The sequence below is a fragment of the Peromyscus eremicus genome, chromosome 10 (genome assembly GCF_949786415.1).
Source record: "Peromyscus eremicus chromosome 10, PerEre_H2_v1, whole genome shotgun sequence".
Lineage (NCBI taxonomy): Eukaryota > Metazoa > Chordata > Mammalia > Rodentia > Cricetidae > Peromyscus > Peromyscus eremicus.
The window spans coordinates 82,119,806-82,145,538 of record NC_081426.1 but is presented as its reverse complement, the minus strand read 5'-3'; positions in this window follow the sequence as shown (position 1 = coordinate 82,145,538).

The following is a 25,733-nucleotide window of genomic DNA, read 5'->3' as shown; positions in this document are numbered from 1 at the left end:
AGATACATGTGAAACAGTAACACCAAATTAAGAATAGTACTGTGTGAGATGGTCTGTGTGTCAAGTGTGTTGCTGATTGGTCAATAAATAAATCACTGATTGACAGGTGGCCAGGCAGGAAGTATAGGCGGGACAAGGAGGAGAATAAAGCTGGGAAGTGGAAGGCTGAGTCAGAGACACTGCCAGCTGCCACCATGACAAATAGCATGTGAAGATGCCGGTAAGCCACAAGCCATGTGGCAAGGTATAGATTTTTAGAAATGGATTAATTTAACCTGTAAGAACAGTTAGCAAGAAGCCTGCCACGGCCATACAGTTTGTAACCAATATAAGTCTCTGTGCTTACTTGGTTGGGTCTGAGAGGCTGTGGGACTGGCGGGTGAGAGAGATTTGTTCTGACTGTGTGTCAGGCAGGAAAACTCTAGCTATAGTACTGTATCTGAGGCATGGGAACTACTAACTCCAAAGCTGTGATACTTCTGTTTTTGTGAGGTAGGAAGAGTGAATTTCACCTGCCTTCTGCCTTTGCTAACACTTCACTGTGGTTATTATGGTTCTAAAGAGGAGTGGGGAAGAGGAAGAGGCTTTTCATGAAAAGTGGTTTGCAAGAGGATGCTACTGCCCGTCTCTAAGTACCACAATCACACACACACACACACACACACACACACACACACACACACACGGCTAGCATTCAGCAGGCTTGGCTTGGAAACCAAAGCACATAAACAGACTAAATAATGGACTTCATTCTCAGAATCAATCCAGTTGACGTTAAAGAATGCAAATTTATTACTGTATTTGCTAATGCTAAATTGCAACTGTTTGTATGTGGCAACACTTTAGAATACAAGATATTTCTTTAAATGGAGAAACTTTTCCAACATGATGTGATTTCTTTTTTTTAAGGGTCTTTTGAAAGAAATGGAATGTAACCATCAGTGCCTCAGTGTTGGGTAAACACTAGGATTAAAGTGTGAGGTCCAAGGCCCTGAAAGACTAGGACCCTCTGGCCGGTTCATTCCCTTTCAGTAGGCAATCTATACAAGAAATAAAATTTATGATCAGAATGTTTCCATCAAAGAGAGCTAAAATACCAGATGAAGATTTTTCATATACCCATTTTAATGATCAGAATCTATTTGACCAAGATGGTTGAGAGCAGTTAATGACTATAGCAGATTTGGTGATCACATGGCTTGGTTTTAAGCATCTCCTAGTGTGGTAAGGGTTATAAAGGTGTTACAGCTCCTAGTCTCCCATGTAACACACTCTTCACTGGTTTCTGTATGGAAAGCAGATCCTGCCAGTGAGTTACCTTTGTACAACATTTGGAAAAGCAGGTGGCGAGGTCATCTTCATTTTGGGATACTATTATTGTTTTCTGCTACCAAACACCTGTATTCCAGAATCCCATCTTCTGCCTTGAGATCTAGTTGAATTGCAGATAGATTTTGAACTTTTCATCATAATCAAAGCTGTGGTTTTTTCAAGAATTTCCATAGTACCTTCAGTTTCCTGTGCAGAATTTTGATTAACTATTTCCCTATGTCAACACTGTTTTTTTCCCCTCTCATGATATTGGTATATCAGTCAAGTCACAGTCATCAGCTTTTAACAACTGGGCCACCATTTGTCTCTTTAGGATGTTTAAATAGTTGGAGCCTTATAATTTGTTGATTGCCTGTAGAGCCCTTGGGGAATAATGCTATTTCTAAGTTTGGAGGAGCATACACCTTTTGAATTCTTTATAATATTTGGGGAGAAATTGGAAACCAGCATACCTAGCAGATGTCACTACCTGTTACAGCTGTAACAACAGGTAAACAATGAGCAACATTACTAAATGAGGCTATCCTTCACACAGTACTACTGCAGGCTGCTGTGTAACTGTTAAGCTTTATATTCCTACCTACTCTGTATTACGTTGCTTTGGAATCATCATCCCTTATTTATTTCAAGCATTTGACCACCTTTCAGACATGGTTTTTCTGCACAGCTCTGGCTGGCCTGGAACACACAAAGATCTGCTTGCATTTGCCTCCCAAGAGCTGGATTGAAAAACGTATGCCATACCGTACCTTTCTATTGTGCTTCTTGTTTTCATCTGTGAAACAATCTTTGTTTTTTCTCTTGGCCACACAGCCTCAGTAGGTCAGCGGAGTAGTGAGCTGCACACTGTCGTACAAGACACAGCTGAAATAGTGTAAAGCCACAAAGAAGGACCCCTGTTTGTTCACACTGCCGAGGAACACAGTTTGGAAGGCCCGATTTTGCACCGTCTTCTTTCATATTCTCAACACGATAATATGAGAAATGCTGTTCTTAAGTAAGAATTGGATGGGACTGTCTTACTATTCCCTTCAAAGCCATTAGATGATCTAAGGAAAAGTCGTGTGTGTGCGCGTGCGCGTGCGCGTGCGCGTGCGTGTGTGTGTGTGTGTGTGTGTGTGTGTGTGTGGCTTGATCCAGCATTTGATGTGCTATCTAACATCCATATTGAAACAATATATTGACCAAATGACCACTTGCTTTCCTATGGGGATCAAAATCTACTTTATCTTTTAAAAGTAGCCGAATTACATCTGTGCCTATGACAGAACAATTCTATTCTCTTCAGCAGCTTGTTTTTATCTGCTCCCATTGTCAACCATATGTAATTTCCCTCCACCTCTGCTCCAGCCATTATCTCCCCCCATTTCCTCTCTGCCCCCTCATCCTCTCCTCCTCTGTTTCTGTTGAGAAAGGGGCAGGCCTCCCATTGGTGTCAATAAAGCACGGCATACCAAGTTGAGGTAGGACTAAGCTCCTTCCTTTATATTAAGGCTAGACAAGACAACCCACTATGGGGAACAGGTTCCCAAAAGCCAGCTCAAGTGTTAAGGACAGGCCCTGATCCCACTGCTAGGAGCCCCACAAATAGAGCAAGCTATACAACTGTCACACATATGTAGAAGGTCTAGGTATATTTAATTTTCAATCCAAGGCTATAATACCACGTCTCATCAGGACAACTGGCTCACATGGGCAGACCCAGGCTCTATCTCTTTGGAAGTATGTTTCTCTAAGCTAGTTACTTGGATAAAGAGACAGAAGAGTACCATTAGAAGGTCAACACTAGACCTCACTAGGCATTCACCTATTTGATTTTATTAGTCAGACGGTTAGAGAAGCACTGTGGACTCTGTGGCAAGGCAGATGTGACTTGCTGATGTCATGTTGGTGAGACTTGTCCCCAGCTTCCTTTGTGACTCATAGGGAATTCATGTTGCATCAGTTTGCCTAAGCCCCACTTTGACCTCATTTTGTTCTCACTTTGTGCAATATCTTATGATGTTTATTAGATGACTTTGTGGTTTTTACGGTTCTAAAGTTCTCTCTTTAAAACCCCAAGTGTCCTGATTCACTAAATAAAACTATGTTCATTTGTTAAGAAGGGCATGGTCATAGGTGAAAATCAAAAGAAAAAAAAAGTTTTAAAAATTCATGACAAAGTGAAAATTAAAAAAAAAATTAGAGGAAGTGTTTTTTTCTTTTTCATTCTCTCTTTGTCCATTTTAGTCTCCTCCTAATTCCCTAGGGTTCACACCATCAGTCTGCCATCATCCTCCCGCCCATCCTCTACATTTATTTTGTTGGCTAACTTTATCATATACTGTGACATAGGGCAGAAAAGTGGGGGTTGGGATTTTCCATTCATGTATGGGCTTTTTCCATATGAAAGCTGCTTGCCTCAGAAATCACCACCATCATCACTAATACTGTTATCACCAAAATTAGAATGTGGATTTGTGTATTCTTTGGAGCTTAGGATGTTTTCACTGCAATTTCCGCTCTGAGGAGTGTTGCCCATTAACATATATTCTGTCCTTTACCTTGTCCTCTCCTTGTGCATGACACAGTTTCCAGTGTCTGAAAACAGAGCCTTTCCCATTTCCAGGAAGGATCTCATCTGGCAAGCAGGTAAACTCCTCAGACCCAGCTCCTCCATCTAGTGTGTCAAAAGCTTGGAAATACAGTGCAAAGAACTTCAGAGTTTCCTTTTTGACAATGACCTTTCTTGATCCAGGAAGGATACTCAGAAAATATCAAGTCCATGTTTTTTCATCATTTTTAATATATATTGAACTTGAGGTCAACTCAATTTCTATATCTTCTTGTAAGGCAGGGTTTTTTTTTTTCCTATATTCTTTTGTGTATTTTTTCCTCCCAATTTTAGGAATAGGACTTTCTTCAAAGTTCAACTTATTTTAGCCTCCATTTCCTGGTTGTTAAAAGCACTTTTAAATCTTGCATTTATTTATTTCTTTATACTTTAAGTGTAAGTGTGTGTGTGTGTGTGTGTGTGTGTGTGTGTATGCTTGGGTGGGAGTATAAGTATGCATGCATAAGAAGGCAAGAAATCAGCCTCAAATGTCATTTCTCGGGTACTATCAACCTTGTTTTTTTTTTTGAGGCAAGGTGTCTCATTGGTCTGGAGCTCACTGAGTAAGCCAAGATGGCTGGCCAGAGACCCAGGGACCCTCCTGTCTTTTCCTCTCCACCCATAAGAGTGTGTCACCATGTCCATCTTTTTACACGGGTTCTGGTGATTGAAATCAGGACCTCACGTGTGCATAACCAGCACTTTACCAACTGATCTATGTCCCTAGCTCCTATGCTTTTACTTTTGATGGCATCATTTTCTGTAACCCAGAGAATAGTTTATTATAACTATGGAATTTGGTCTATCTGATTGGATTAGGGGTTCAGCCCAATCAAATTGAACATGAAAAGATTACAGATAGCCAACGCCATGCTAAAGAATTTCCCATTAACAGCTCTGTGTTCTGCACCTGTGAGATGACTCAGCAGGTCAAAGGTGAGTCACTTGCCACTGTGCCTGATGAACTGAAGAGCTGAGTTCAGTCTCGAAGACATACATGGTGGAAGAAGAGAATCAGCTCCTACAAGTTGTCCTCTGACCTCCGCAATATGCTGTGACACATGTGAGACTCACTTACACACCCATGCACACATATGTGGGCATACACACAGACACACAGACACACAAAGTAAGGTAAAGAGTTTCTAAAAGTTCTTAGAGTTTCTAAAAACAATTGTATTTTTCTTCATAAAAACTGTTTGGTCTCTATATATGTGTAAGCAAAAATAAGGAAATAAAAACTATTAGTCAATTTTCTGTCTAGACATTACATCAATCTCTGTCTCTGTCTCTGTCTCTCTGTCTCTATCTCTTGTCTCTCTCTGTCTCTCTGTCTCTCTCTGTCTCTCTCTCTCTCTCTCTCTCTCTCTCTCTCTCTCTCTCTCTCTCTGTGTTTGCATGTGTTAATGAGGATTGAACACAAGCTAAGCACACTGCCTGCCATTGAATTATACCCTGAGACCCAATGGTAACACTTTGAAACATGTCGTCTAGTCTCTTTCCCATGTATATGTACCTATCTTTTAAATGGAGTTATGTGTGCATTGTTTCATCATAACTATTTTCCATTAGCAATGTATCTTTTCTAGTTCTTTCATATGGAAAATATGAAAAAGGTGATCTAATACATATGCATTTTATCTTTATTGCTGTACAGTATTACTCTGTATGAATATTTGATGCCTCACTCACTGTCTTATTGCTGTTGGAAAATTATATTCATTATATTGTACACCTACCAATTTACTATTTCACATGTTCTGTCTGGCTATTCTGACAGGTTCCCACTCTTTCAAGTGGCTCCAACAAGAAAGGCAGTGCAGTGTCCTCCACGGAAACTAGTAGTGTTGAGTGGGCTCTAGTCTATGCATTAACTGTGAATGTTTTCTCTCTACTCTATTTCTACGTCCAGCGTTTTAAAAATACAGGACTCCAGCAAGAAGATTTGTGGTTTTGACCTTACATGTCCCTCAAAGATCTTCATGCTAAGGGCTTCTTCCCAGCCTGTGCCACAGTTAAAGGAAGTGGAAACTTGTGTGTGTGTGTGTGTGTGTGTGTGTGTGTGTGTGTGTGTGTGTGTACTGGAGGGTGTTATGTCACTGGGGCTGTGCTTTTGATGGGGTTACTAGGACCCTGATCTCTCATAGTCTCCTTGCTTCCTGGCTGTGATGGTGTGATCAGCTCCACTGCCATGCACACCCATAGTAAAGTGTGACCTGGCTGTGATGGTGTGATCAGCTCCACTGCCATGCACGCCCATAGTAAAGTGTGACCCGGCAAGGCCCACAGAAACAGGACCAAGGGCTAAGTGACCGTGGACTGAAAGCTCTTGGCGTTCTTAGAGTACTGTTTGGCTCATCTGAGGGCAGATAAGCACAGTGTTGTGATTAGCCCTGTAGCTTTTGTGCCGTGGCCCCATTGGACACAGAACAGATCTCAGTAACTGTTTAAGTACTTTGGCACATTAACTTCTGTCATGCCGTGTCGCATTATGCCAGCAGGGGACACCAGCGTGCATATTATCAGTGACCACCACTTCACTGGGCTGTGTCTTTATCTTATACCGTCACCTGAAGCTCAAGGGCACCTCAGAATAACCATTCCTCATTTTATTAGGAATTTATTTGGGAATTCCACACATGTTTACTTTTATGTTCAACACAGTACCTTAACACAGTAGTCAGTGATCTAAGTTTCATATTAAGGATGATGGGGGGAAAAAAGGATTATGGGAATCTTACATTAAGTTAAAATACAATACTTTTAAACTTTCAAAGAATTCTATTTAATACAATCTGAAGAAGTCTCACAGAGAAGCAATGTTTAGAAAAACTTCTAATATTCATTGGGTCATTGTAAATTCCCAGATTTTCAGAGACGGGTCTCAGCTCTCATGGTACTAGGGGTACTTTTGGTTAGCTGTGGCTCCCTGTGTTCTTGTTTTCTGTTGTTTGATTTCTATAAATTAGGTGCCATCATGCTTCTCACAGTGGCTCTGTTCCCATGTAACTGCTCAACTGCCACTGTTCTCACTATCCCCTTGTCCCCCTCCCATTTCCTCCCCATCACAAAGCAGTGAAGTAGGTAAGATGACCACATTGTCCTCAGCTTACAGTAACTAACTGTGCATGGAGGCCAGTGTGAATTGTAGTCAGTAGATACCTTATTTTAAATTTTATCCTTTTCATAAGCATCTCACAAAGGCCAGCTATAGCTTAACCTATGTGACTTGAGAATACTGAAGATCGGCATGGCTAAGCAAGGACACCCTGTGAGTCAAATGTATTCAATGCACTTTCAGCGTGTGATGATTTCAACCTACAGTGGGTTCACCAAGACAAGGCCAAAGGAAGTCTTGCATGCCTTTGTTTTAATCTCTGCTAACAAGCCCTGGTTTTATTTGTCTTTGAAAAAGGATTGCTCTCTTGGTCAGTGTTCGGAGATAAACGTGAGACACCAAATGTGAGGGTCAGTGTGTGGTGCTGGAGATGCAGAAGAGTTCTGGGTCTTTCCCCCTTGAAGGAGAAAGAAAAGGTCTTGAATCCCTGATCTTCTGCCTCTACTTTCCAAGCTCTAGCATGACAGGCAGACACTAACTACTTCACTCTGCTTCTCAGGTTTAGCTGTTCGATCGCCTCAAGCAAACTGCATTCTGTACTAACATCTATGCAACAGTTGTTAGACTCCTGAACTTTGTTTAAAAATTAATTAATTTTTCTATTGGGTACTGCTGGGCCAGGTCAACAAGCTGACGCCTGAGGTGAGACTTTTCATCTTGCAGTTTGAGTATTACAGGCTGAGAGCTTCCTTTCCTGTTACATCCTCTACATTATACAAACCCAGAGACGAGCAGACCAGTGAGCAGAGAGTGGAAGCTTGATACGTTCATATGGAAAACTCACTCTCTGTGTGCTAGGATAATGTTCCTCTGTTGTTCAAAAACAAGATAGTTTCATGTCAAAAGCTCTGAAGTTTAAGTTTTTGAAATATAAAGCTACTTTTAAGAATGTAGTCATAGCCTGTCACAGAATTTTCCAGAGAAATTTCTCTGATTCTTGGGTTCCTGAGCCTCTCTTCTTCCATTAGAATTATTTTAATGAGAGACACGCACATAAATATTCCAATTTCTAGAAAACAGACAGAAAACTATATGCATTCACTCAGTGGGTAATAACCATGGTTTCTATTCCTCGAGGCTCTAAGGTCAACTGTAGCTGTCACTTGTTTATTAGCTCTTCCATTCATCTTTTCATTCAGACTCATTTGTTTATTAGCTCTTCCATTCATCTTTTTGTTCAGACTCTTTTGAGCCACAGTCTTACGTAAGTCGTGCTTAGAAGCTACGAGTAATAAACACAGAGATTCCTGTGAGTTTATAGTACCCGAGTATTACAGTCACTTCTTGTGGATTGTCTGAGTCCTTCTGTTCCTTGTTTCCTCTTCCTTTTTACTCTGATTGGTTTGAAACTTTGAAAAACAGTTAGTTCCACCAGTGAAAAGTTAAGAGTAAACAGTGTAGTCAGAAACTGAAATTGGAAGTTGTGGGGCAGAAATGATGATTAACTGCTGTTTTTCTCAATGAGAGGAAAAAAAAATTAAAAATCATTGACTATATAAGTTTAACATATCTGTAAGAGATATATTGAAATAGCAATGGCGTATTTTGGCTTAATTATGAAAAAAGATAACAGCTAACATTTTCTTTTCTTTTTCTTTTTCTTTTTCTTTTTTTTGAACAGGGTTTCTCTGTGTAGCTTTGGAGCCTGATCTGAAATTACTAGGACCCTGATCTCTCATAGTCTGGCTGGCCTCGAACTCACAAAGATCCACCTGCCCCTGCCTCCTGAGTGTTGGGATTGAAGGCGTGTGCTACCATCACCTGGCTAATAGCTAACATTTTCCATCATTTTGTTTATATTTCTTCCTTTATAACATCTCTCATCATGGATAATGGAGAATAATTTATCATTGAGGAACCAGGCTGATGACATCATTGCTGTGGGATGGTCTATATGTCAAATGTGTTGCTGATTGGTCAATAAATAAATCACTGATTGGCCAGTGGCCAGGCAGGAAGTATAGGCGGGACTAACAGAGGAGAATTGAGAGAACAGGAAGCTGGGTGAGAGAGACACTGCCAGCCGCCACCATGACAAGCCGCATGGGAAGATCCTGGTAAGCCACGAGCCATGTGGCAAGGTATAGATTAATGGAAATGAATTAATTTAAGCTGTAAGAACAGTTAACAAGAAGCCTGCCATGGCCATACAGTTTGTAACCAATATAAGTCTCTGTGTTTACTTGGTCAGGTCTGAATGGCTGTGGGACTGGCGGATGAGAGAGATTTGCCCTGATCGTGGGCCAGTCAGGAAAACTCTAGCTACAAATGGCGCCCAACGTGGGGCAAGAGTTTCCACCTAAAAACTGAGAAAAAAGATTCTAAAACGGAGCTAAAAACAGTTCCTAATTGTCTCTCTCAAATGAGCTGCAGCTGCTGGTTTCAGCTACTGGTGGGTTCCTGGCGTGCGTGCTCAACCTGCAGTATGGCGGGAATCAGGCCTCTGCAAGTGGCACATTAAGCTGCGTGGTGGATTTAGCCTTTGCAGGTACAAAACAAAAAAAGAGGTTTCTGGGCTACACGCTGCTTGGATAAAAGCATAGACCCATGATAGCTCCCAGAGCTGGCGGTAAACGTAGCCATGTTGGGAAGCTGAGGTGGGCGGAGCCAGCAGCCACAGCTGCTGCAGTTTAAAGTGATAGATTCACAATAAGACAGATTCAAATGTAATAGTTTACAATATGTATAAAAATGTACGTAGGCTTGGAAGACAGAGAAAAAGGAATATATACAGTTGTATAAAGAAATACATAGTTTTTAAAAATAAAGTCTTTAAAGAGACAATAAAATTAATATAAAAAAAAGCCACGTGAAGATGAATATTACACAGAGAATCTGGATTGTGTTGTCTTTGGGATTTTTAACTTCAGAAAAACATTTGATTGTAAAAGCTGTTGAGTTATGCCAAAATGTATATTTTAAAGATATCTTGACTTCAAAATTTCGATGTAAGGATATGTTACTTTGGAAAGGAGACTCTGCTTTTGTTTCCACAGAAAGCCAGAGGCTATGGATTTGTTCCAGATTAAGATACATCAGGTTTGACCAGCCAAGACCACCTGAAAGGTCTCCAATGACACCATGGCCCAGATGATCCAACATCCAGAACCGTTTCAAGGCAACTGGCTCAGACGATACACCCTCATGGACTGCTCCATAATCCTAAAATATTCTTTATGTCCCCATAAGATACAGCGCCCCCCTCCAGCAGGAAGTAGTAAGAGAAGCTACGCCCAAATTCCCAAATATAACAAGCTGACTTTGGAGATGTATAAAGGTTAAAACCTTCCTTTTTAAGAAAAGAAAAGGGGAAGTGCTGTGGGATGGTCTATATGTCAAATGTGTTGCTCATTGGTCAATAAATAAATCACTGATTGGCCAGTGGCCAGGCAGGAAGTATAGGCGGGACTAACAGAGGAGAATTGAGAGAACAGGAAGCTGGGTGAGAGAGACACTGCCAGCCGCCACCATGACAAGCCACATGGGAAGATCCTGGTAAGCCACGAGCCATGTGGCAAGGTATAGATTAATGGAAATGAATTAATTTAAGCTGTAAGAACAGTTAACAAGAAGCCTGCCACGGCCATACAGTTTGTAACTAATATAAGTCTCTGTGTTTACTTGGTCAGGTCTGAATGGCTGTGGGACTGGCGGATGAGAGAGATTTGCCCTGATCGTGGGCCAGTCAGGAAAACTCTAGCTACACATCATGGTAGTTAGTATTGCTTGTCAACTTGATACGATCTAGATGACCAAGGAAAGGAGTCTCGTTGCAGAATCATCTAATCAGACTGGTCCGTGGGCATGTCTGTGAAGGATTCTCTTGATTACATCGAGGTGGGAAGACTTGCCCACTGTGGGTGGTAACATTCCCTAGGCAGGGGATTTGGGCCGATGTAGAAGTGGAGAAAACCAACACAAGCACTGGCATGCATGCATTGCTGCTCTTTTCTTTGCGGCGGTTGCCATGTGACCAGCTGCTTCAGGTTCCTGCCACTTTCACTTCTACTCATCGATGGCTGTAACCTGGAACTGTGAGCCAAACCAAGCCTTTCTCCCTTGAGTTGCCTTTTTCAGGATATTTTACCACTGCAACAGGAACATGAACCACGACAGATGTAAAGGATGGCAGTTAGCAACATGAAGTGAGAAAAATAAACCGAGCGCTTTATAAATGTATTTTTTCCTTGAGTAAGGTTTAAAAACTATCTTCATAAGCTGGCCTGTAAGTTAACGCACCTCTCTGGTGCCTGCACAGTAACTGAGTCCTGTAGGGGACATTTAAGTGAATTGTAATTATATTCAAAAGAAGTGTATATTTCATAACTGAATTTTAGTATCAGTTCTGTGGGAAGCCCCTTCATAAGTCATATGGCTAGAGGTGTGCTTAGGGAAGACACTGAGCCTCAAAGAATGAAACCTCAGCTCACTATCTTGGTGTCACTGACTAGAGTTCAATGAAAGAATCAGCATGGGACTGGTTTACATTTTAAAAGGGGTATTTGTCAGTCAAGAAGTACTGTGCTAAGCACAAGGGAAGAGAGACAAAATGTGTGGCTTTATAAAGGAAATGGATTCTAGGATTTTCCTGTGGATGAGTATCAGTATGATCTCATTAACCACTGCAGATCTGTTTTCAGTAAAAACCTGCAAACAAATACCTGTCCAAATGGTAAGGAGAAACAAGACTTCTTGAGATTAAGAGGGAAATAACTCAACCAGGAAAATATTGACATTAGCCTTTAGCTCTTGTGGCCATACCCAGGATTTCTATGGAAGCAAAAGAGCAAAACAGTGACATAGTCCAGCCTGAACCAAGTTAAGAAAACTTGTCACACCCACAGGGCCCACAGGGCAGCCAACCCACCTTTCCTTCCCTGCTAAGTGGCTGTTGAAAGATCAAAACCACAGGGACACTCATCGGCCTCTGAAATAGTGTTCAGTAATTGATTCATGCATTTATTTATTCTTTCACTTATTCCTCAAACATTTAAAGAGTCTGGCTACCTAGAAACCTTGTCCTGGGGAGGGGCAAGTCAGCTGTGTCTTAAACCTTATGGCTTAGAGTGCTGAATCATGGCAGTGAGTCTCCATCTCCTTTGGAGGCTCCTATTTTTGAAGGCCACAGTTTTCTTCACCTAGTCAAGGCTTTAGATTTGGTCTTTAATATCTATGACAAATAAAAGCTTATATTCCTGGGTGAAATAAGCAGGGAAGTAAGAAAAACATTTAAAGAGAATGAACATTTTTGGAAATCGGTTACATTACATATTGTCAAGTCATGTACATTGTTTATGTGGTTCCTGGAGGAAATGGATTAGGTAGTCTATTATCCACTTTTCCACACGAGAAACCTGTCTAGCAGGCAGCCTGTTGTCACATGGTCACATACCTTGTCTTGGGCTGGGCAAAGCTGGGCTTCCGCTTCACATCTGCCTGCCTCCCAAGTCAGGCTCTTGTGGCTGAGCCAATGCAGATTCACCTTGACTGTGCCGTACTAATGAGTATTAGACTTCATTTCAAACAAAGGAAATTAACCACAATGCATTGGTTTATGGCAAAAGAAAGCAGTGAGAAGGAGATTAAGATAGAACGGCCGGAGGATGCCTCACTGTGAAGTGGGGCTCATCAGCTATTTGATGGGGAAATCAGAGTGGGTTAAGCAAATATCTTTGAAATAAATACCTCCTGCAGAGGGAGAAGTAAGTGAGAACTCTCCAAGGGGGCAGGCAGTAGGTTGGCTGTGTTTAAGGAAGAGGGACATGGCCATGCTGACTGGCTGGAGGGAAGCAAGGGTGGAGAAAGTGGCAGAAGAGGGACCACAGTTCCCACTGGGGAGCAGACTGTGTGAGGCTGGACATACCATAGTAAAGATGCTGCCTCTAACTCTGAGGGACAAAGGAAATCTCAGGATATTATGAGTCCATAAATGACATGGTTGTCTCTGTTTCAAAAGGATCACTCTGGCTTCTGTGATAAAACAGCCTACAGGAGGGAGAGGACAAGAGCTGAGTGCACTTTGGAGTCACAATAATTCAGGTGAGAGGTGGTAGCATCTTGAGTAAGCGTGGATGCTCCAACATGCTTGGCCTGAGAGGGTCTGTCTGGTGGTAGCTTCTATGCCACCTTTTAGGAAGAATAACAAGTATAAATTCTGAGGAAAATATTAATGTAAATTTTCTGAACTATACTTTGAAAAAAAAAATAATGGCAGCAAGATCCCAAGGGTCAAAGGCTCTGGCACATGAAAGAGAAGAAAGGTACCCAGTGTCCTCAGTAGACAGCCTTAATCTAAGAGCACATCCCAGATTCGAACAAGCAAGGGAAGGTAAAATCTAGAGAGTGGCTACACAGACTTCAAGGTGGAGACGGTGGCTGAGATTGGGGTTGATTAGGCAATATATTTTTTTCTGTGAAAGATAGGAATGCAACTACATTAATCTACACAGACCATATGGTCACTGTGTAATGCCCAGATTTTACCGTTAAACCCCAAAATAGCCATAGATAATAAGCACACGGTGAGTGTTTCTGCATGCTAATCAAACTTAACTCGGAAACATAGTGATTCAGATTTGACTTAAGGGTAGTATCTTAGTTAGGGTTACCGTTGCTGTCATGAAACACCATGACCAAAAGTAACTTGGGGGGAAGAGTTTATGTTTCTTAAATTTCCATCATTAAAGGAAGTCAGGGCAGAAACCTGAAGGCAGGAGATGAGGCAGAGGCCATGAAAAAGTTCTGCTTACTGGCTTGCTCCTTATGGTTTGTTCAGTCTGCTTTCTTATAGCATCTAGGACCATCATCCCAGGTATGGCACCATCCACAATGGACTGTGCCTTTCCCCATCAATCACTAATTAAGAAAATGCCCTACAAAAGTTCTACAGTTGGATCTTACGGAGGCATTTATTCAATTGAGATTCCCTCTTCTCAGATAACTCTAGCTTGTGCCAAGTTGTCCTAAAACTAGCCAGAACAGATAGGAAAGAATTTAATCAAGAAGGCTTGGCCGAAGGAGGCATATAAACACACAGCAGTGTTAACAAAATGTTATTATTTATCCTTCCTCCCTGCCCCTCCATTTCTTTTTAGAGACAGCTACATAGAGAAACCAGCCTGGGCTATAACAGACCCTGTCTTTAGTGCTGGGATGACAGATATGAGTCACCAACTGGGTTTTATGAAGTGCTGGCATCCAATCCAGGACTTCTTGTATGTCAGACAAGCATACTATCAACCAAGCTACATCTGCACTTCTCACAAAAGGCAGTGTTTCTTGACTTCTCTCTTGATTACCAGAAAACAATGTAAAATAATGACATAGGAAATATGCAAATCTCAGTTGCAGGGCAATCATCGCAAACTCAAACCACAAACTAGGCACACTTTTCCCCCATGCTTTCTTCAAAATTTTTTAAGATTTATTTTATTTTAAGTCTGAATGTGTTTGCCTGCCTGTATGTGTTGCATCATATGCATGCCTAGTGCCTGTAGAGATCAAAAGAGGGTGTTGGATCCCCTGAAACTGGAGTTACAGACAGTTGTGATCTACCATGTGGGTGCTAGGATTCGAACTGGGATCCTTTGCAAGAGCAGCAAGTTCTCTGAACCATTGAACGGCTTCTTTAGTACCTTTCCTATGATTTCCCAAGGAGTGGAGTACTGCTGAAAGCCAATCTTCACATGCCATGTTTCACACCAATAAGCTTCATCCCCAAAGATATTCCCAGGGATCCTCTAAGAAGAACATAGAGGGATGAGCCATGGGTTCTTCCGGAAGTAGGGTTGCTCCAAAGTGGCAGTTATAATATCCAAAGTCAATAAGCCACTTAGATTTTCAAAGTTACAGGATAAAATACAGACGTATTTATTTTTAACTGTACAATGTTTTTAAAATATAGGTTTTATGAAAACAGTCAATATTGTTGGGGTCTATTGAGAAAGAAAAGCTGACTACAGAGTGGACACAGGTGTGTCATGGTATATATGATCTGTGTGGTATTTAGAATCACAAGTTCCCAGAACAAGGAGTGGATGCGAAGGTGGCTGTTAAAGGTCACCAAAGTTAGAGGTTCTGGGGAAATGACCTGTGTAGTCTTCACCTTTTCTGTATGGCTTTTCCATGTGCCTCTAATTGAACTATCTTTGAACTCATGCCTATTTCAGAGCCTTCTCTGGGTCACTGAGGAAAAACAGAATAACAGAGTTAAAGAGAAGTGAGGGGTTCCTCAGATGACTGGTATTTTTCCCTTTAGCCCCTCATTACAGATGACATTTGAAGTAGAAAAGAGGATCTCACTTAGAAATTGTTCTTGGCTCATGGAACCCTTGTAGGCCTAGGAAAGCCTGTCCTGGTAGACTGGGGCTGTCACTGCTGATCACAACAGGTATACTAGCACTTCATAGACCATATAGTGTAGCCCAGAAGACACAGTGGCCATGCTCTCTGCACTTCTATTTCCCATAAGCTGTGACACCTCAGACGTAAAGATTAGACTGTTGTGCTTCATCATTATCCACATTTTCTAATCTACAAAAGTCTCCATCTTGACAGATAATATAAGCTTCTCTTTAAGAATTAAAATCTATAAAAAAAGGAGCTGTTGGAACCACAGTTGCCTCAAAAGGAATGGAATTCAACTCCAAAATAATGGTGGGCTTTGATCAGGCTGTTCCAATGAAGTCACTCCTTGGGAAATGTATTCGCACTGACACAGCAATTGGCTTGCAACCAGTGGAGTTATTAATATAAATGATTCCTGTCTTGTGGTTTGATAGAAAGATTAAGGGTCACCAAGCTCAGTGAAAAACGCTGTGCTTTGTGTAATGAGGTCAACATTCACTGAACGCCACAGGAGGCTCCAGGATGGGAAGTGCTTAAAGTCTGTGTGCTGTTAGCTCATCTGTGTGTTGTGAACTGGACCCTCATGCTTAGAATGCCAGCATCAAAGATTGAGCTGCCAATCAACTCTACCAGCTTTCAGGTTCTCTTGGGACATCTTATCATCTGTTTGGGTGGTGGCGCACGCCTTTAATCCCAGCACTCGGGAGGCAGAGCCAGGTGGATCTCTGTGAGTTCGAGGCCAGCCTGGACTACCAAGTGAGTTCCAGGAAAGGCGCAAAGCTACAGAGAGAAACCCTGTCTCGAAAAACCAAAAAAAAAAAAAAAAAAAAAAAAAAAAAAAAAAAAAAAAATTAAAAGCTGAATCACATTAGTAGAACTCAAAAGAGATATCATCTACCCTTAATAATACTCTCCTAAATTACAACTCTTCCTGCTCTTTGTACTAATATACTGCAGTTGAATGATGCCACCAGATTCATGAGTCACTTATTTTGCTCAGTTTCTATTATCAAAGATAATTTCCGATTAATGGTCAATTCACTATTTCTACTCTCCACATATTGTACTGCTTGATTTTTGTATTTATCAAAACTCATATTTCAACTTACAGAAATCTATCCCAAATATCTTAAGAATAAAAGAATTCTTTGACTTCCATGCCTCAAAAGTTGGGGGGTAGATTTAGATATCCATTAATTTAGGGTTTTTAACAAATTTCATTCAGAAATTTTCTCTTTGTCTAAATCCTCTGCTTTTCAGGATGTGGAAGTGGGGCAGGAAGGAAGGACTTTTTGACAAACTCTCACTCCGGTAGCATCAGTAGTGTCTTCCACACACTTGATAAGAATGGCTTTTCTATATGATTTAAGTAGGAAAAAGTCTACTTTAAGCAAAAGGAAAAAAGTTGTGGAAGTCTTCCTGTGTTGGCTATAGCATATCACGTGAAACTGAATTAAGAGTTAAGATTTGGCAGAGTTATTATGGTATCAGTATGGAGAGCGGATTCAACCAAGTTAAGATGGAGTCATGCTTGTTTGTGATGAAATGGAAGGCTTTGAGAACCCTACCTTAGATGAAGCTGATGGACGTATAGAGAGGAGAAAAATATTGAACATATTTGAAGTGTTGAATATGCAGAATTTAGTTACCAATTTGAAGTTAGGAGTGGCGAAATAGATGAGATTGAAGGAGGGAGAATGAGTAAAAATTACTTCTGGTCTTCAAAGGTGGGAAATGATAATCATTTCAGAAATAAGACCAATAGAATGGAAAGAAGACTTGCTGGCGTGGATGGGTGTTTAAGGACATTGATAGCCCAACCTGGAGCATTCTCCCATGTAATAAGCTCAGACATGGACCAGCAAGCATCATCTGGGAGCAGGTCAGAATGCTCACCTGCAGAGCAAGCATGCAGAAGACATGACTACAGTGTGCTGTGGCCCCAGCTGGAGAGCTTTTGAACCTCTGCAGTTTCTTCTTCTTCTCCTGTTCAAGTCTTAGGGTAGCATTTACAGGGTGCAGGGAAGAAGATTTTAGGAACAAGTAACAGAGCCCAATAGTAACAGTCTGAAAAAGTCTGAACAAACAGTAACAACCAGCAGGATAAGAGAGTGTTCCAAACTATCATTTTCTAGTGCACAAACTTTGGGAATCATAGTCTGGTGGGATGTGGACTAGAAGAAGATAAGGAGGGTAGAGGCAATTCAGATTTACAGCTAGATTTATATAGGATTATCTTTCTTAAGATTGCCCCAGTCATCACATAGATCACCCAGTGAAGGAGAAATAGATCAGATCTACATGAGCAATCTAGGGGTAAACGGGGGTGGGTAATGGAGGGCAAGGGATGGGGGATGAGAACATAAAGGAACAGGAAGTTCGAGGTGGAACAGGGACAGAGTGGGAGAGCAAGGAAAGAGATACCATGATAAATGAAGACATCATGGAAATAGGGAAAAACAGGGTGCTAGGGAGGTTCCCAGGAATCCACAAGGATGACCCAACCTTAGACTGCTAGCAATAGTCGAGAGGGTGGCTGAACTGGCCTACTCCGGTAATCAGATTAGTGAATTCCCTAACTGTTATCATAGAGCCTTCATCCAGTAACTGATGGAAGCAAATGCAGAGATCCATGGCCGGGCACCAGGCTGAGCTCCAGGAGTCCAATTGATGAGAGAGAGGAGGGATTCTATAAGCAAGGGACATGGAGATCATTGTGGGAAAACGTACAGAGACAGCCAGCAAAACTAGTGGAAACTCATGAACTGTGGACCAATAGCTGTGAACCCCTCAAGGGACCGGACTAAGTCTTCTGCATAGGCAAGACAATTGTTTGGCCCCCAGGTAGTGGGACTGGATCCATCCCTGGTGCATGAGTGGGCTTTTTGGAGCCTAGTGCCTATGGTGGGACATCTTTAGCAGCCTTGGAGCAGGGGGGTGGGGCTTAGACCTGCCTCAACTGAAGGTACCAGGCTCTGTTGACTCCCGTGGGAGACCTTGCCTTGGAGGAGGTGGGAATGAGGGGTGGGTTGAGGGGGAAGCCTGGGGGTGGGAGGAGGGAGGAGAGGGGGATCTGTAGTTGGTATGTAAGATGAATAGAAAATTTCTTAATAATAGAAATTAAAAAATAAAAAAAGATTGTCCCAGTCACTTACAGTCCTGAAGTTTCAAAAGGGTACTGAATAAAAAATATATTTTACTTAAATATTATAGTTGTCATAATGGAATATTATTCACCCACAAGGAAAAATGAAAGTTTGTCATTTGCAGCGAAATAGATGAAGTTCTTAAGTCATTATATTAAAGCACATAAGCCTGAATATAGACTAATGATTACTAAAGACTGGAAATGATCAAGGTACTTGTATAGAGGAGGTTTATTTGGTCACTGCTTGTTATACGCATGTGTAGAAATACCATGGCGAGCTTCATCAGTATGTAAAAGTAGCACATAATAAAAAATAAAATAAGTTAAACACATTTAAAAAAATTAAAAATATGAAAATGTCATAGCTGCCAAGATGGCTCAGTGAAATAAAGGCCTTTACTGTAAAGCCAGAGAGCTTGGGTTTGATCTCTGAGACCCACATGGAAGGAGAAGAGGACTGACTTCTGAAGTTGTCCTCTGACCTCTGCATGGCATCATAGTATGAGCGCGCACGCACACACACACACACACACACACACACACACACACACACACAGAGAGAGAGAGAGAGAGAGAGAGAGAGAGAGAGAGAGAGAGAGAGAGAGAGAGAGAGAGAGAGGAGACAGACAGACAGACAGACAGAGAGGTACATAATGGATAAATAAATGTAATTTGAATGCTAAAACTAAATAATTAAATGGTCAGTGTGAAGCTAATGATATTGATCAAGGAAGAGAAAGATGAGAGGAGTGTGGGAAAGCTTAAGTATTAAGGACCCCGCAAGAGAGGTTAGGTCAAGGGCACTTACAAGGAAGGACAAAAGAATTTTGATAAGAAACGACTGACCAGATAACAAGTTAGAAGGAAGGAGAATCTTGACTATTAAACACATCATTTGCAAGGTACTACCAAGGTATTGGTGACAACATCTTAATACTTTTAGTTCTGGTTGAGTCTTGCTATCAATATATATATTTTTCTAATGATATTTTGTGGCTTAATAGAATATTAATAAATTAATATTGTTCAAGGTATGTGTGGCATGCTAAATCTAAGGAAATGTATTAATGAGGACATAGCTAAGCCTGGACTTCAAAAATATTTTTTGAAACAGTACTATTACAGTATGTATATGTGGTCCCTCTGGAAAGAGTCCATCACTTATATTCCATCCTACCAAGAGTTTGAAAAATAAAGACACAATGTGAAAAAAGTCACCTTTATGATTTAAGTTATAACCTAATATGATAATGCAGAAAAATACCAAGTTACATAATCAAAATGGTTATATAGTAGCATGCTCATCAAATGAAATAAACCAAGTATATTCAGAGACACACCATTGGTGGTGGCATTGGGAATCTTCATCAATTAAGCCTGGTTGATGATACTGCCCTGAAGCAGCCAGTATGTCTGAAGGTGACTTCACCAGGCCTAAAATTTGATTTCATGCTGTCGTGTCATAGTTTGGCTTTCCTACTCATGCATTCTTATACTTTTCTGTATACAGTGAAGAAAGCATTCACAAGCAGCCTGTTTTTCTGCTTGTCCTAGGATCTCTACCACTGGCATGTAGAGAAAATAAGGTGATGCATGTTAATCTAGGAGCAAAGCAAAAATAAAGCAAAACGTTACCATAATCCCACTTCCATATACACTTAGGAAGAGTGAAGGATTAATTCCTGTGTAGGGACAAGAAATATTCTCCAAGTAGAAGAAATTGCTTTTGCAAAGGCTCAAGTCAGGAACTGATGATCAGTGAACACAAAGTGAGACACTAAGCCAACCACCCAATCAAAAGGAAAAGAAATGAGCACTTTAAGGAGTATCTTTAAAAAAAAATCTCAGAACTAGATCTTATTATGATGTGAAATCTCCAAGTAAAAAAGATTGGTGCATTTCTTTGGGGTCAGGCATATACTCTAAGATCAATGGGGAATACCAAATGACTTCAGTTTCTTTAGCATACTCCATATGATTAGGGGTATATTCTAAAGAGATTTTTCTTATGTTTTATGTGCATGATGTTTTGCCTGTATGTGTGTCTGTGTACCACATGCGTGTTTGGTGCTTGCAGAGGCCAGAAGAGGGTGTTTGATCCCTGGAAGTGGAGTTACAGAGAGTTATGAGCTGCCCATGTGGGTGATGGGAATTGAACCCAGGTCATTGGCAGGAACAGCCAGTACTCTTAACTGCTGAGCCATCTCTCCAGCCTCCCATCAGAGTTATTTTGATTTATATTTTAATTGTAGACAGATAAGACATTGACAACATGACAATGGAGAACTCCATTTCTCCCTCTTTGGCGGTGGCATTACTCAGGAAAAGCCTGGCACTTAGGAGCCGGTAGCTGGGAAAAACTTTCAGGGGCCTTTCTACTATTTCCTCAACTCTGACTTCATTTACTATGGACATTGTAAAGATGATTCTAGGAGGAGGTAACTGTTGCCTGATCAAAGTCAATCTGGAAAGTAGAGAATGATGGAAGAGGGATGAGGAAATGTTAATTAACTGTAGGAACAGAGAGACGGAAGTGCTTATTCAATATTCAATGGGAATTAAGCTAGAGTTAGGGGGAAGACATTCTGGTGTGTTATTGTAAAGTAGGGTGACTCTAGATGATAAGAATGTACTATGGCTATGTTTACCCTGATTTTAGTATTACATAATGTAAATGTTAATCAAAACATTACATAGTAACTCATAAATATGCATAATTTTATGTTTTATGAATCAGTTTAAAATATTAAATATTCATTTCCTTTCTTATAATAGACTAATACAGGTTGTAAAAATCCAGCTTTAACGGCACTAAAAGTAACAACCCATGGTTTTTATCACTAATAGGTCAAATAAAGAAACACATGTGCTACAGTCTGGTTGTATTGCTTCCTTTGGAGTCAAGGAAAAGGGAAACATTTAAAAGCACTCCTTTAATTTTTCTATTAATTTTAATGTTGCTTTGGTTTCCTTATTATTAAAATGTTTTTAGGGCTATTTTTGCCCAGGAAACCACAGAAGTATTTAAAACATTTTGCTTACTGATTTATCTGTAATATTTTATACTTTGTTGTTACATTAGTCATAGAATTTGCTCCCAACAAAAAAGCAATATAGAATGAATTTGTGTTTACTGACCTTTTGGCAATGCAGAGGACTGGTAAATGGTAAATGGTCTTTATTTATTTTTCACATGGTAGAAAAGAGACTACAAACTCTTCCCTTTGATACTCAAAAACTTTAGGTGAGAATCTGCACATGAAGTCAGAACTTACAGACTAAACTCACTAAATATGAGAGTAAGAGAAGGAACTTGCTATGAAATTTTATGTGTGTGTTGTGTTTTGTGTGTGTGTGTGTGTGTGTGTGTGTGTGTGTGTGTGTGTTTCTTTTAAAAAGTTTTATCTCGGTGATAAAATCCAAACTATTTAGAATTTGTGTTTATAGCAAATATCTATTTCCTTTAGACCATGGGAGCAAAGTATTCTTGGGTATTTATGACATGGGGCCCACCCGCTATCTCATAATGCCATTGTCTTAATGCTTGGTGAGCACCAAGAATCATTGCATTTTACCAACTAAGAGGCCTTGTCTGATTATACAGTGGCAGGGAAAGATACCAGAAAAAACAACATGTTTCAACTCATTAGTCACATACATGACTATTTGTACTTTTTCCTTTTTGAGTGATTAATTTGGATGTATTCTCTATCATGCATAATCCTGTTAAAACATATTTGAAGATGATGGATGTGGTAGTTTGAATGTAATTGGCCCCCATAATCTCATAGGGAGTGGCACTACTAGGAGGTGTGGCTTTGTTGGAGTAAGTATGGCCTTGTTGGAGGAAGTGTGTCATTGTGGGAGTGGGCTTTGAGGTTTCCTATTTTCAGGATACCACCCAGGTGACTTGTTGTTGCCTACAAAATGTAGGAGTCTTAGCTACTTCTCCAGCATGAGGTCTGCCTGCATACCACCATGCTTCCCACTATAATGATAATGGACTGAACTTCTGAAACTGTAAGCAAGCCCTCTCAATTAAATGTTTTACTTAAAAGAGTTGCTCTGGTCATGGTGTCTTTTCATATCAGTAGAAACTAATAAGACAATGAATTCATGATCAGTTTCTTTATAATAGAAGCAAATTCTTTCTTCTAAAATCCAACCTGTGATATTCATTGTAAGTCAGGCAAGTAGGATGACAGTCTTGTTCTGCCTATGGTGTTAATAAAATGCACTTTAATATTAGCCTTCTCTACAATTCCATACAAAGCTGCTTTGGATTTAATTACTGCTGAGTAGATTTTCCTTGAATGGATCATAAGGGGCCATTCAAAGAGCCAATAAATTGATAGCAATTGCTGAATGTGTTAAGCATTGCTCATAAAGATAGCATACAAAATTGAACTGACATTATATACAAACATATGGAGATGAGAAAATATATAATATAATTTTAGAGTGGATTTTTTTCAAGTATGTGCAGCTTACTTCACTTGCATAGCTAATTTCTTTCTCTCTAGTTGACATTTCTTCTTTGTAAAGTGGTTATGACAGAGACAATAGCATTAACGTCAAACCCTGCCTCTTCAGGGTTGATTCCTGAAACTGTCATAAGTTAAAACAAACAAACAAACAAGGGGAACATGAAAATACAGTGTTCCAGAGATCAATTCACAGGACTTCAGTGAGAATATAAATGAAGACAAGAAATTTTGGGTTAAATCTACTGAAGTCTGTGTGACATTAATGCTGTAAATGCCTTGCTAACAGAATGGGTAACAGCAATTTCCATGTGTCATCCCTCATCAAATGTTCATTACTCAGCTCTTAGGTGTCCTGGAAGCACCTCGTCTACATTGACATTTAATAAGACAAGGTGCATTGTAGAAGTCAAGCTCTCCACTGAAGGAATTGTTCTCATGAGGACTTGTTTTCCTCCCCAAGTTCAATCCTTTCTAGGTGGTACTAGTGAGAAGGAATGTCGGTGCTGTTGGCTCATCTATGAAGATCCAGATGTTTTGTTTTTGTCCTAGCAATGCATGTTTGAGATCAGGAATCCAAGTTAATTCAATTTATGGCACTTTGGGAAACTGTGTATGGTTTAAAAAATAAAAAAGGCCTTTAACCCCAACATGTGAAAGACTAAGTCAGGAGAAGTAAAAGTTCAAAGCCACCTTGGGCTATGTGGTGGTGTTCTGTCTTTCCCAAGCAAACTGCCTCCCAAAATTGTAGAAAAGTTGCTGAAAGAGAAGTTTCTAAGTCTGTTGAATGACAAAAGAATGCCATATTAAAGTTCTATCAGTAAGGTAAGCTTTGGGGGGGGGTATTTCAATTGTCAAACCTTGAAAAACAGTTTCAAAGTTACACATTTTACTAGTCATATGGAGGGCTAAGTTTTCTTTGTTGTAAGTAGTTTAGAATTTTAACATAGTGCTATAATTCACCTGCTCGCAGAATCAAGGCATAATTGTATAAGTGTATTTTTTTAGTCAATGTTGAATCCATGATTAATTTCCATAATTTGGTCCTAAGTTCCAATTCCTATTGATGTGGTTTCAGAGAATTTAAGCTCATTTGAATGTTCATCCCAGCAGGGAAGTATTATGAGAATATTCTCTCAGAAAAAAAAAAATGTCCATTAATGCATTGTAAAGGCAAAGTTTGGAAACTAATTGTTCTGATTTGGGGTTTGGTTTAGAGAAGGGACTGCTCTTCTCTATGCAGAGTGTAGCAGCTTTAAAGAACAGGAATGTGTATGATGTGGTTCATGTGAAAATGAAAGCAGTGAGAGTTTCATAAAATTCTATTCGAGTTGTATTAAAGATGATTAGCACGAGTTCACAGGGCTGCCTTGAGAGAGCAGCACCGCAGTCAAGTAGAACACAAATGGGTCCTGCATGAAGAGTAAAGCCATTGGGATGTATAATGTACCCAAACAAACAGGACCATTTAAACAATAGAAATGCACTGAGCTGCTTGAACTTTGTCCTTCAAAATTTCTATCTTCAAGTTTTTAACCTCTGGTATGTCAGAATGTGCACATAATTAAATATATAACTAGTTGAGATAAGATGATACAAGAGTTAATGCAATGGGACCCTAAATGACCTTAATGTGTGTAAATAACAGGGGGAAATTTGAAGACAGCTGTGTGCATCAAGACTATGCTGTGTAAAGATGAAGATAGAGATGAGAGTGATATTTATAGTCAGTTAATGCCAAATGTTCTCAAAAACTCACTAGATGTTAACAGATTTTCCCTTTCAGATCTTAGAGAAGTCAACAGAGCCTGCCTGCTAGCCTCCAGAACTGACACAATGCATTTCTATTGTTTAGTTAAAATGACTCAGTTTGTTTAAATAACCCAGTACTTTGCTATGACATCCCCAGGAAATTTATATAGTGTGCTTTTAAAATTAAAAGACCGGCAACTACATTTTCTAAGAATGAGGTGATGTTTCTCATATCCTCCCCTGTGTGAGTTTAAAGAATCTCCAAACCAAATTTCTAAGCATACTATGAAGAGTCACCAGGCTTTTCTGAAAACTTCCATTAAACCCAGGTGCTTTCAAGAGTATTTAATCATTTCAGCTGCCCGTGATGTTTCAGGACATGAGGAAAAATCAGAGAAATTTTTGCCAGAATGTGCCATGAAGAGCCTCTAGCATGCTTTCTAATAGACACTTCATTCTTATCTGAAATCTCATGAACAGCCTTTACTATTCACATTTCTATTGAAAATATATTCAGGAAAAGGATAAGCCAAAAGCATCTACTATTCCAAAAATAACAGCCTCTATTTATATGCTAAACTTAAATGTGGGCTATGTCCATGCAGATATGTTTGCACAGCTGACAGATATTTGAATTTAGTGTCTTAAACATGGTGGCTACTGCTTCAAGCCCTCTGTTCAACCATGTGTTCTCTGAAATGAAAGGAAGAAGACAAGCAGGCTTAGAAGTAGGGAAGGCAAAGGATTCCATGGTATAGAGGCAGAATGTGTCCCAGAACTGACTTTGGGAAACACAACTTGAAGAACTGTTATTTAGTTGGGAAAGGGCCTAGGTTTATACAAAGACCATCTTCTGATCCCTTTTGGGGGCTGAGTGCAGTCCTATCCTCCATTTACCTTGATAAACATATTTAATGGTTGACCTAGGTAAGGCACAAGCCACCTTTTGTGAGTTTTCTC